This window comes from Myotis nattereri (genome assembly GCF_964212035.1).
Source record: "Myotis nattereri genome assembly, chromosome: 11".
Taxonomy (NCBI): domain Eukaryota; kingdom Metazoa; phylum Chordata; class Mammalia; order Chiroptera; family Vespertilionidae; genus Myotis; species Myotis nattereri.
In genome coordinates, this window is record NC_138086.1 from 81,702,337 (window position 1) to 81,714,144 (window position 11,808).

An 11,808-nucleotide genomic window follows, 5' to 3' on the forward strand; every position below is an offset into this window, starting at 1 on the left:
TACAAGGAAAACCTCCTAAAAATAAGGAAAAGAAAGACGGGCCTCTCAGAGGAAAGGTGAACAGAGGAAACACGTGCACACGTGCATTCCAGTGGCCGATAGACCTAAAAGTTTCAGCATCTACTAACAATAATTATCCTTTTTTCTACATCCGTGGAAATGCTTCCAACCATTACATTGAAAGTTAGCCTCAGTGTCATGGGGCACAATGGGCTGGGCACTCCCATGGTCTCGCCCTGAACGTGTACTTAGTGCAAACTGCCTGGCGGGCTATTAGGCTGCGGAGGAGACAGCCTCGGAAACACGGCACACATTTTTGTTGGAGTTTTATTTCCAGCGATTTGTCCCAAGGAATCAATCACAGATGTTTAAAAAGATGCATGTGCAATGCTGTTCACTGCAGCAAAATTTATAATCGTGAAGAATTGGAAACAATCTAAATGGCTGCCAATAAGAAATTGGTTTTTAAAATATGGAACATATAAACTAGGATGAAATTCAAGAGAATGATTAGCAGTCATGTGCAAGACTACCCAACGAAATAGGGACAAATGGGCTCAACGTAATTTACAGTGCGACCTAAATTTGGTTAAAATGTGTGCAAATGTAAGGCGACTATTTATATGTATAACGTATATGCAAGGGGTAGTGCTGCCATCGAATATAACAGCGTGTTGCTGGAGACTCGGTAACACCTGCAAGTGGAGAGCCAAGTGGAAGGACTCCCCTGCCAAATGTTAAGCTGTATTACAAAGCCTCGGGAAACACAGATATTTATTGGCCCGTAAGAACAGTCTGTAGGCCAATGGATCCAGGGGGAGATGCCAGATGTAGGATGCTTTGTATACAAAAATTAATTATCTTATAAAAAGCCACCAAAATTAAATACAAAAAATATAGATGATTTGAGATAATGCTCAGAAAACTGGTTGATTGAATGGAGAAAAATAAAAATGGTTTTATAAAAGTGGACTCTAGCTAGATTAAAGATTTAAATACAAAATTAAAAATTTTAAGGTAATAAAAAATATTGTAGGAGAAACTTTTCCCGATATAGAGAGGAGCAAGACTTTTTTGCTGTCATTAATCCTCACCCGAGGATATTTTTCCATTAGTTTTTAGAGAGAGTGGAAGGGAGGCGGAGAGACAGATAGAAACATTGGTGTGAGAGAGACACAGTATATATTATAAGTTATAAAATCTAACTTTTTATAACATTTTATAGAATGTGTTAGAATATCTAATACTGTAAACTAGTTTACAGAGGAATTCTAAAGATAAAATTTGTTTCTGGAATAAAGGATATAAAATTCCAGCAAGAATGGTTAAGCAAAAGCTGTCAGAACAGATGAACAATATTAGAAAAAGGCTATCTGTGCTGTGGTCGTCAACATATGAGGATATTATTGTGAAGAAAGAGTGCTTGCAGCAGGTCTGCTTGTCTCCATTCTTGCTTCTCTTCGTGGAGACCTGGAAGCGTAGCGTGGTCCTTTGGCCAAACCGTGAGAACTAGTTCCTGGCATCAGTGTCAAGGACACTGGTCTCAGGCTGTCCCAGGCTGGCGGTATCATGTAAGTCATCAGAAGGGTCCACAAAGAGCACCTGGCTGCCAGTCAGCACTATAGCTGCTCACATTGCTTCTCTTCAATTTAATAAGAAATGTGGACCCTAAGACTCAGGTGGGCTTTCCTGGGTGGGCCGTCCCACACTGTCTTTGAGGTTTGCAACCCCAGCAGGAAGAAGCCACTAAAAAGCCTGCACCTGACCGTCTAGCCTTGGCTAACATGTATGTTGTCCTGCCATCCTGATGCTGTATCTTCTGATGCAATACATCCTATTTGTGATGCTAACTTTATGTTCAGCGGGTGTGAGTCCTTCCAGTGAATCACTAAACAAGTGGGTGATCCTGGGGCCCCTGAAATAATGACACACAATTTTATGGGAATAAATATGAAAACTTGGAGAAATGGTTTCTTAGACTGTATAGCTTAGAAAAACTGACTCACAAAGAAATAGAAAACCAAAATAGTCCTATAACTATTAAATAATTTGAATCTGTAACTATTTCAACAACGAAACGCTAATCCAGATGATTTTACCAAAGCTTCAAGGAAAAGGTAAATTTTGAGACTAGAAAAGTGGGATCATCTCAAATTATTTTATGTCTTATGAAATAAAGCATATGGATGACCTACCAGCCAGACTTAGGTTTAATATCCAAATCTACCCAGTGATAGGTTTGGAATCTGGAGTAATTTACCTAACCCTTAATAGTTTTCTCATCATCCAATCAACACATATTTATTTGGCACCTATGTGCCAGGTACACTTCTAGGTAGTGGGGGTACATGTGGAACAGTCCGGATGAAGCCTTTATCTTCATGGAATTGAAACTGGACATGAAAGGGTCTGAGCTGTCCGCCCTTATCAGAGTCAAATAAGTAGAAATGAGGGTGAATTGTTGTGATGTGTTTATTAATCAGATAATTGGCAATCCGAGGGAGCAGCAGGTGTAACACCTGATAAGACTGCCCTGACATTTCATTTCAAAAAAGTCCTTTTATAAAAAATATATATATTTTTATTGATTTCAGAGAGGAAGGGAGAGAGAGAACGCTAAAAACATCAATGATGAGAGAGAATCATTGATTGGGTGCCTCCTGCATGCCATTTACTAGGTATTGAGCCCACAACCCGGGCATGTGCCCCGACCAGGAATCGAACCATGACCTCCTGGCTCATAGGTTGAGGCTCAGCCACTGAGGTATGCCCGCTGGGCTCAAAAAAGTTCTTATATAGCGTTAAATTTTTTTTTAAAAAAAAATGTAAAGTTAGTGAGGCCCCAGGGTCTGCCTTCTATCATTGTCCTTGCTAAAATTAGCCCTGGAAAAGTTTAGCCCAGAAGGCTGCCTCCCTTCAGATAGGTTTGGTCCTTGACCTGCATTTAACATGTATTTTCTTTTGAGTGAGTCTCCTCTGGGCTCCAGGGCTGCCTTATCTCCGGGGCCTGTTCTTCCTCTTGTAATACATCCTCCAGTTTTCCAGGGTCTGTAAGAAAGTCCCTTCTGTATAGTGAGTAGCTATAAACAGCCTACTGAGTGTTCCCATATGTCTACGGTGCCTTATCAAGGTGCTCGGTAAATAGCTCTGAAATGAATCAACAAGTTAATGGATGGGTGATTGAATGAATGAACACTAATCTTGTGCCATACTCAGCAATACAGACTTTTGTGGACAAATGATTTAGGAATGATCCTACCGTACCTTCTCAGCCCATTGACAGATTGAAGAAGCAAAGCATGCCTGGCCAGCATGGCTCAGTGGTTAAGCGTCAACCTATGAACCTGGAGGTAATGGTTCGATTCCCGGTCAGGGCACATGCCCGGGTTTCAAGCTCAATCCCCAATGTGGGGCTTTCAGGAGGCAGCTGATCAATGATTCTCTCTCATCATTGACATTTCTTTCTCTCTCCCTTCCTCTCCGAAATCAATAAAAATAAATTTTTAAAAAGAAGTGAAGCAGGTGATCTCAGGTCAGCATGACTGAACTAGTAAGCTACTGGGGACCAATTAGGATGCTGCAGGGTCTTCAATATAGTGAGGGCAGGACCAGGGGAAGTTTGGGTATTAAATCCACAGGAAGTGCGTGCTATCCTCCACACTGTTGTTAGAACACGGAGGTAAATCCCTCCTTCCTAACAAATCTCCCTGTGTCCCTCGAGCCCATCACAGGAGTCCCACACTGCCTGCAGGATGGGGTCAAGGCCGCTGTGAGCTGTTCCAGCCCAGTGGGCGGGCATGACTGTACTAAACACTCAAGATCCCATGTCCTGCTCTGTGGTGCCCATGAATGTCCTGGCGATGCTCTGAAGAGTATCAACAATGCCGAAAAGAGAGGCAAACACCGGGTTCTTATTAGGCCGTGCTCCAAAGTCATCGTCCGGTTTCTAACTGTGATGAGGAAGCATGGTGACATTGGTGACGTTGAAATAACTGATGACCACAGAGCTGAGGAAATTGTTGTGAACTTCACAGGCAGTTTGAACATGCGTGGAGTAATCAGCCCCAGATTTGATGTGCAACTCAAAGGTCTAGAAAAATGGCAGGACAACCTGCTTCCAACCCGTCAGTTTGGTTTCATTGTCCTGACAATCTCAACGGGCATCATGGACCATGAAGAAGCAAAATGAAAACACGCAGGAGAGAAAATCCTGGGATTCTTTCTCTAGGGATATATTACATACTTACAAACAAAATGCCTCATCCAGCCAGCGTGGCTCAGTGTTTGAGCGTCATCCTATGAACCAGGAGGTCAGGGTTCGATTCCTGGTCAGGGCACGTGCCCAGGTTGCAGATTTGATCCCCAGTAGGGGGCATGCAGGAGGCAGCCAATCAATGATTCTCTCTCATCATTGATGTTTTTAACTCTCTCTCCCTCTCCCTTCCTCTCTGAAATCAATAAAAATATTTTTAAATGCCTCAATGGAAGACAAGAAAGAAAGAAAGAAAGAAAGAAAGAAAGAAAGAAAGAAAGAAAGAAAGAAAGAAAAGAGAGAGATAAAGATCCAGTGTCTTCACATTTGCCTTCAAGCTAAAGAGTTAACTCGGGGCCCAAAGAGCTAAACCGGGGGGTGAGATGTGTTCGTGCCCAGAAGGTCTTGGTTATAAAGGCATTAGTTGTCACTCATGGAGATAAGCAATATATATGAAAAGTACATCTATCAGCAGTACAATATATAATACATATGGGATATGTGTGTGCAAGCATACATGTATGTACAGTACACAGTTTAAAAACCAAGATCCATGACTAACATGCTCACGATGCCATGTTTATTTCCATGTCCAAGACTAGCCAGTCCTTCAGACGTTATCGGGAGACCTAATAGGTGCTATTTTTAAAAGAAGCTGAAAACAGGAAAATCTGATCTGACCACACTGCGATCTAATTCTTTCCCAGGAAAAAGGTCCTGTTGATTTTGGCCTGTGCAATAAACTGGACAGTTCTAATGTGTAGTTACCAGTGACAGTGCTGGCGAAGTGGACTGCAAGCGTCCTGTAGGTTTGATCCATTTCAAACCAAGAGCCGAGCAATGAGGAGACAGGAGGGAAGCCAGGGCTGGGCGTGCCTCCTCCCTGAGAGACCGACCACCCAAGGGAGGCTCCTACTTCTTAGGATTGAACTTATAAGTCACGATAAAAGCATTTTTTTAAAAACACAAACATTTCTTCTTGTTGTCTGCCATCACCTCTGATTTTGACTAAAGACGGCAGTAGTGACTATATCAGGAGATAAGGAGTGAGAAGGCCAGGGAGATGGTCTGGGGAAAAATATAGGGAAGTACAGAGAGAGGAGAGAGAGGAGAGAGAAGCTCTCGGATAGAAGAGCTGCCTTTTTTTCAGTCTCAAAAAATACTAGCAAGTCATTCCCAGGAAATAGAGATGATGGTGACTCCATCAAGACAAAGATTTTGAACGGCGCGATGTCAGTTTGTAGTTGAAAGCAGCTCCGTGTGGTGCTGGTTTTTAAGGGGAAATACATTTATTTTTATCTTTAAGATGGACTTTAGTTCTTCCCATTAAAGGATGTGAGTGACAGTTGTGGATAATTCATGAGCTACGGGTGTCCAACTGCAAAATGCGAGTGAGCAAAACACGGCTTATCGGTTCTTTTCCAGAAAAGATAGAAGTTCATTTCCCTTCTCCCTCCTGAGCTCCGCTGTCTTTGTGAAATATCTCTGGCTCCATCTTCAGAGAAGCAGTGGGTGTGCAGCTTTGAGAGAGACCCCGTGAAAGCCCAGGCCGGGTGATGAAAGCCATTCAGCATGGCGCCCCCTGCCGCTTCCACCCAATTCCAATGCAAGAGATCGGCTTGCTGCCTGCCTCTGGCTCTCTGAGATTATTCTTGCGAGTTGAGACTACACTTACCCCCAGGATAGGTGCGCGGGGTACCTGCAAAGGAATGGGGAGGCGGGCCTGCCTCGGGAGATGGCGTGTTTGAGAGGGAAAATCGCCAGGCCGCTGCGGTGGGTGGGCAGCCAGCTCACAGTGCCTGTGGATGGTGATGCATCAGCTCAGAGCTCGCGTGTCCAGGCACCCACTCCGCCTGGGAACTAGAAAGCTCTTCTCTAACATTCCCCCCCGCTTTGGGCAGAGGCCATGGTGGCCAGTGGGGAGCACAGATGAGCCGGGGAGAGCGGCTGTCCCTTCCATGGGACAGGTGGGCCGAGAGCCGGCCAGTGCTGATGGCATCCACAGGAGTCGGGCATCTTCATACAGGGTGGTACGTTCAAGGTCAGAGGACAAGAGAGAAGACTAGTAGACTCTAGGGTATTTTTTTCCTCTCATGAGGCGGACATAGAAATGGATTAAAACTGTTAAGCTCACAATTGTGAGGATATCCTGGCGTTCCATGGAGCCTCAGATAACAAAGGAACTTTTATGGGATACCCTTAAAAAGCCATCCCAGCCCCGCCTGCGGGGCTCAGTGGCTGAGCGTCGACCTATGAACCAGGAAGTCATGGTTCAATTCCAGACAAGGGCACATGCCCAGGTTGCGGGCTTGATCCCCAGTAGAGGGTGTGCAGGAGGCAGCTGATCAGTGATTCTCTTCATCATTGATGTTTCTCTCTCTCTCCCCCTCTCCCTTCCTCTCTGAAATCAGTAAAAACAAAATAAGTGTAAAAAGCCATCCCACCGTGATTCACCAGTCACAGGCGGCAATGACAGCGCCCAGGAGCCTTACTATTTACAGTCATCACAGTGTAAATCCAAGAGAGTCAGTACCGACATGATCTATGCTTTTCAAATCAAAGCTAATTAAAGCTGCTTGAGTTTTCGGGGTGGGGCCCGGGGAGGTCATGGGACACATTCCTCATTAGCAGGGCATTCACAGGTTCTCCATTGGGGTCTGGACAAAGCTGGAATCCTGGCTCCTGGATCGCACTCATGTGTCCCACCGTCTCCAGTAGGGGAGGGAGGGAGCCTCGACCCTGTCTGCTGTCTGCCCTCCTGCCTCTGGGTCCCTGGGAGACAATGTCAAGACCCTCCCCGCGCCCGCCCCCCCCACCCCACCCCCCACCCCCCCCACACACACACAGGGAACTTCACTAGAGGCTGGAGCATTTCCCAGGAGCCGGGAGGACACGGTGCATTTCCCCCCTGACCTGTGGGCTCAGGCGCTCTCCGCCCAGTGGTGTGGCTCTGCCTCTCTGTGAGCTCCGCGTGTCCATGACCCTCTCTAAGGGGGAAGTGCATGTCTGGGCAGGTTTTCTACCTGTGCTTTGCACATGCAGCTTCTCATGAGACTTGCTTTCCGAGCGCAGATGAACTGTGGCTGCGCAGTGTCTGAGGAGAGGCAGAGGGGCCTGCATCGCCATGGCCAGCACTGCCCCGGACCGTCCACCATGGGACATGCTTCCACCGTCCGTGGAGGCCTGGCAGGCCACCAGCTGCCCTCCGTGTCTCCCCGGAGACGGTGATTTGCTAGGTGCAATGGGATCTGCAAAGGGTCCTGGTGGAAAGCCATTACATCTCGGGCGAGGGGGCCTAATGGGGCATTTAACCTAACCTTCCGTTGACTAAGCATTGGGATCCATGAAATGATATGTGTGAAATGAGTAAATGGTTTTTTTACATGTAATACTGCTATAACATGCATTTTCCATGTGCCATACACTACACCTCAGGGACACGTAGGCATGTATACCAGGTAAAGCAGCCCATGGCGGTTTGGATATATTATCATCCCATGACTTAAGGGAGTGGCTGCAAATAAGAGACAGTTTATACAACGCCTAATTTAGTCTGGTTTCTAATCTAACTTTCGAATAATATTGATGTGAAATTCCCTGCTACCTTTGAAAAATAAGCTAAGAGTTTTCTTTTAATTTATTGACGAGAGAGAGATTTGTTGTTCCATGTATTCACGCATTCATTGATTCATTGGTTGCTTCTTGTGTGGGCCCTGACCAGGGATCAAACCCACAGACTTGGTGCATCAGGATGTCGCTCGAACCGATGGAGCCACCCGGCCAGGGCTGCAGGTTTATGCCCTGGCTCCTGTACCGTGCCCTCATCTGTGAAGAGTGTGTGTTGAGTTAGGGCGGGGGTGGGGGATGAATGCTACAAGACGTCTAGGAGTCTCTGTTTACTCTAGTAGTCAACAATCTGTGACTCAGCCAATGGGATCAGACTGAGTCGTTGTCAGTGAACTGTCTGAACTAACACCCTTTTCAATGTCTGTTATTTCATTCTGTGCACCAGGAAAGAAATGCAATCGCCCACACTATGGGCACCAAACATAATTAAGGGCCCTGCAAACCTCCCCGTGTACAGCACAGGACCTGGAACGGGACCATCCTCACAGTGCTGGGGAGCCTCCAGGCTGTCTGGGAGTCACCAGGGACCCTTCTAGGCCGCCCATCCGCTCTCTACTCTACATGGAGCAGGATTTATTAGCAGAGATTTGAAGCCACTCTGGTTGAACAAACTACAAATATTTCTGTTACCAGAGGAAGGTATTAAAATTATATATATACTGCAGATCACAATAATATAGTATATAGTTCACATATCACAACTAATATTTGAAAACAAAAGTGTTTGGAGACTTCTTAGCCTGGTTCGGAAGAGGCAGGAAATGAGGCTCACTGTGTAATATCCAGCCTCGTTTCATAACAATGATGTTTCCTCATAATGGTTTCCTGACGAGAAATTAACGAGTGTCCAGACCAGGCACCAAGAAATAATAATATTCTCACCACGATACTTTCTGACGAGGATAAGACTTTCCATGTGGCTTTGCCTGTGAGGAGTTAATTCGATGACTGGAAGATGGAGGCAGTTATTTTTTCCTTTTATAATAACTAAAATCGTCTTTTTTAACTTCTACACAAAGAATCAATGGTATTTCTTATTAAATTTAATCTTGCAAAGAAGCAGGGGAGAAAATCCTTTCATTCATACACTCTAGCAAAATATGCTTCAAAACTTCCTTGATGTTCTCAGTGCCCCATGGTCAACTTGGAAGAATCACAATGGTGGGGTATCGGTCCCCCGATGGGGCCTGCACAGGTGGTGGCAGGAGCCAGCAGGCATGATGCCAGAGTGTGTCTCCTGGCACACCCAAGGCAGGGTGATACATCAAAGTTAGTCCGGCCTGGCTCAGTGGTTGAGTGTTGACCTATGAACCAGGCGGTCACAGTTCGATTCCCGATCAGGGTACATACCTGGGTTGTGGGCTCAATCCCCAGTGTGGGACATGTAGAAGGCAGCTGATCCATGATTCTCTCTCGTCACTGATGTTTCTATCTCTCTCTCCCTCTCCCTTCCTCTCTGAAGTCAATAAAAATATATGGGGGAAAACGAACACAGTTAGTCCAAAGCAGGAAAAACAGACAGTTGAGTTTCATATCCAAGTCCTTGAGGGAAACTTGATGGAATGACAGCATGTACCACCTACTTTTTATTGTATGTGTAATCACAGTCTTCACAGGGACCAGAACACTGCTTTACATATAAGGACATGGGGGCTCTGAGTGGGTAGAGCCCCCAGTTTCATGCTAATTGAGCTAAAGGTGGACCACAGTCTCTCTGACTCTCTAAACATCTTTCCAGTTGGCCAATGTCACCTCCCCAAAGAAGCACAACTCTCAGTGCACAAAGGGGAAGAACAGGGACCAGCAGCCAACGAGCTCCTAGGAAAGATGTGGGGAAGGCTGGGCCCTTGGCTGTCAAGGAGGCTGAGGGCCTGCTCCAGGTCCCCTGCACCTCCTGCCCCATCCAGGGACCTCTGGCCTCCACCCCTCCATGCTATTGTCTGTGTCTCTGAGGTGTTCTCTCCACCTTTGGCTGAATTCAGTCCAGGGCGTGTGACTGGAGCATCGGGCCTTAAAAGCCTAACCCGGGCAGCCGGTGCAGTCGCTTTCTCCTGTGTGTACCCCAGGGGCAGGCCCCTTTGAGGAGCTGGATGGAGGAGGAAGGAGCCGGCCCCTCACACGAATCCTGATCGACGGGGTTTTACCATCGCCAGCCCTTCACTCTCCCGCGTGGGGAGGTCCCCTTGGCCCCAGGTCTGCAGCAGTCACGGCTGAGCTGCTGCCTCTGCTCCAGGAGGAGGGAGGTTGCAGGAATGAAAATCCATTTCCTCCTTCTTTCATCAGCCGCCCCCTGAGGTCACTCCTCCAACATGAAAGGGGAGATGAGCTGTTGCTTTGAGGCTGGAAGGAGCTCCAGGAGCGCAGTGAGTGCTCCCTCCCGGCGGCCCCTTGAAGGAGAGCCCTCTGACATGACTTCTTTAAAGGAAACTAATGCTTTCTTCTCCCTCCTCCCCCTGCAAAGAAAGTGATGAATATTCATTAAAGAATGAGGGTGCAGAGCGGTGGCAGAGAAAGGGTGGCAGAGACCACACGTGTGGGACCCTGACGCGGAGCAGTGACACTTCCCTTCCCTCTGTGGGTCTTTCATTCTGGGGTGTGCGTGCGTGTGCATTTCTGTGTGTGCTCGCGTGTGTGTATGTGTGCATGAGTGTGCATGTGTGTGCATTTCTGTGTGTGCATTTGTGCGTGTGATTGTGCGTGTGTGTGTGTGTATGCATGTGAGTGTGCGTGTGCATGTTCAAAGGAATGATAAGGAAGAAAAGGATTCATCTCTGGCGATAGGGCTGGAGGAGACACACCGCTGGGGAGAAACTCGTGGCTGCAGGAGGAACTGCCGGCCTCTGAGCCGCGGTGGCCAATATTAAACTCCGTGGGGTTGGCCACCCTGTGATACAACATCCCTGACCACCCCCTTCCCCTCCTTCAGCAAAACCCTCTCTGCACAGAGTTCTCCGAGCGGCCATGCAGCTCAGGAGAAAAGGAAAGGGGCACCGTAGCCAATATCTCAGCTGAATCCGCGTGGAGAGCATTGGCTTCTCAGAGGCGCCATGGGGCAGGTGGAGATGGAAAGTGCAGCCAGAGACGCACCGCAGCCTCCCAGAGGCCTCCTGGTTCGGGAGACCGGGCTCACTGCTCTATGGCAGCGGCATCTCGGGACAGATTTCCAAAAACACGCGTGGGAGGATGGCTCCAGGGTGACAGGGAACCTGGGGCCCAGAGCTGCTGAAGTCACACCTCGTGCCAAGCAGCCTGGCACAGGGCCCGGCACCTGCACCTCGCCCTCCCTGCGCTCCACCTGTGCTGGGCTCTGCGTCCCCCTTCACCCTCCTCCACCTCCCACCCCTCCCTCGGCCGTCGCCCTCCTGTTGTCTAGGTCTGTATCTGAGTCTTTCTTTGCTTGATTGGATCCAAATTCTGTCGGAATCGCTTTTATTTGGCCTCCAGGCGACTAAGGGCTGAGGAGGAGAAACATCTCTTAAGCAAAAGAAAAAGCGCGTCCTCTTGGTGCTGCACTTGCAGAGCTAGAAGCAGGGCTGTGCGGAAGGCAGACTCAGTCACCGGGTGGGACATGAGCTCGCTGCCCATGGTGTATCCAGCAGGGACAGGCCGTGCGCGCACACGGGCGGGGGGGGGGAGGGGGGAGGGGGGTTGGGGGGAACGGCCACAGACGCCCTGACTGTGTCCCTGACCCTCCCAAACCGCCGCCGCTCCTCGGGGGAGAACGGGGCCGTGCTCCCTCTGTGCCGAGTGGGCAGGCCGTCCTGCTGGTTTCATCGTCTGTGTGCCCGCTGGCTTGGAAGCTGCTGGAGGAGGGCTCCGAGGCGTTGTCCTATGACCTCATGTCTGTGTCTAAAGCTCACAGAGCTTGGCTGGTGTGGCTCAGTGGCTGAGCATCAACCTATAAACCAGGAGGTCATGGTTCAATTTCC

General features: G+C 48.1%; 1 pseudogene across 1 annotated transcript; it reads left to right on the plus strand.

The window, feature by feature from the left end:
- Positions 1-3,845: 3,845 nt before the first annotated feature.
- On the plus strand, positions 3,846-9,701 carry LOC308526798 (small ribosomal subunit protein uS8-like; annotated as a pseudogene). The gene is made up of 2 exons: positions 3,846-4,310; positions 9,618-9,701. The product of its transcript is annotated as a small ribosomal subunit protein uS8-like (transcript).
- The last annotated feature ends 2,107 nt before the right edge of the window (positions 9,702-11,808 follow it).